Source organism: Arachis ipaensis, chromosome B09 (genome assembly GCF_000816755.2).
Source record: "Arachis ipaensis cultivar K30076 chromosome B09, Araip1.1, whole genome shotgun sequence".
NCBI lineage: Eukaryota > Viridiplantae > Streptophyta > Magnoliopsida > Fabales > Fabaceae > Arachis > Arachis ipaensis.
The window spans coordinates 79,598,120-79,598,869 of record NC_029793.2 but is presented as its reverse complement, the minus strand read 5'-3'; positions in this window follow the sequence as shown (position 1 = coordinate 79,598,869).

Here is a 750-nt window from a genome sequence, read left to right as displayed (position 1 = left end):
TAAAATTAGATAAATAAAAATTGGGTTGCCTCCCAACAAGCACTTCTTTAATGTCAATAGCTTGACAGTGGGCTCTCATGGAGCCACACAGGTGATCAGGTCAATTTTATAGACTCCCAACACCAAACTTAGAGTTTGGCTGAGGCCTCCCAACACCAAACTTAGAGTTTGACTGTGGGGGCTTTAGTTGACTCTGTACTGAGAGAAGCTTACTGTGCCTCTTTTCCATGTTTACAAAAGGATGACCTTGAGTTTTAAACACAAGGGAGTCTTCATTCAATTGAAGGACTAGTTCACCTCTGTCAACATCAATCACAGCTCTTGCTGTGGCTAGGAAGGGTCTTCCTAGAATGATGGATTCATCCTCATCCTTCCCAGTATCCAGGATTATGAAATCAGCAGGGATGTAAAGGCCTTCAACCTTTACTAACACGTCCTCTACTTGTCCATAAGCCTCTTTTCTTGAGTAGTCTGCCATCTCTAATGAGATTTTGGCAGCTTGCACCTCAAAGATTCCCAGTTTCTCCATTACAGAGAGTGGCATGAGGTTTATTCCTGACCCAAGGTCACATAGAGCCTTCTCAAAGGTTATGGTGCCTATGGTACAAGGTATTAGGAACTTTCCAGGATCCTGTTTCTTCTGAGGCAATCTCAGTTGATCCAACGCATTTAATTCATTGGTGAACAGGGGAGGTTCATCTCCCCAAGTCTCATTACCAAATAAATTGGCATTCAGCTTCATGATTGCAC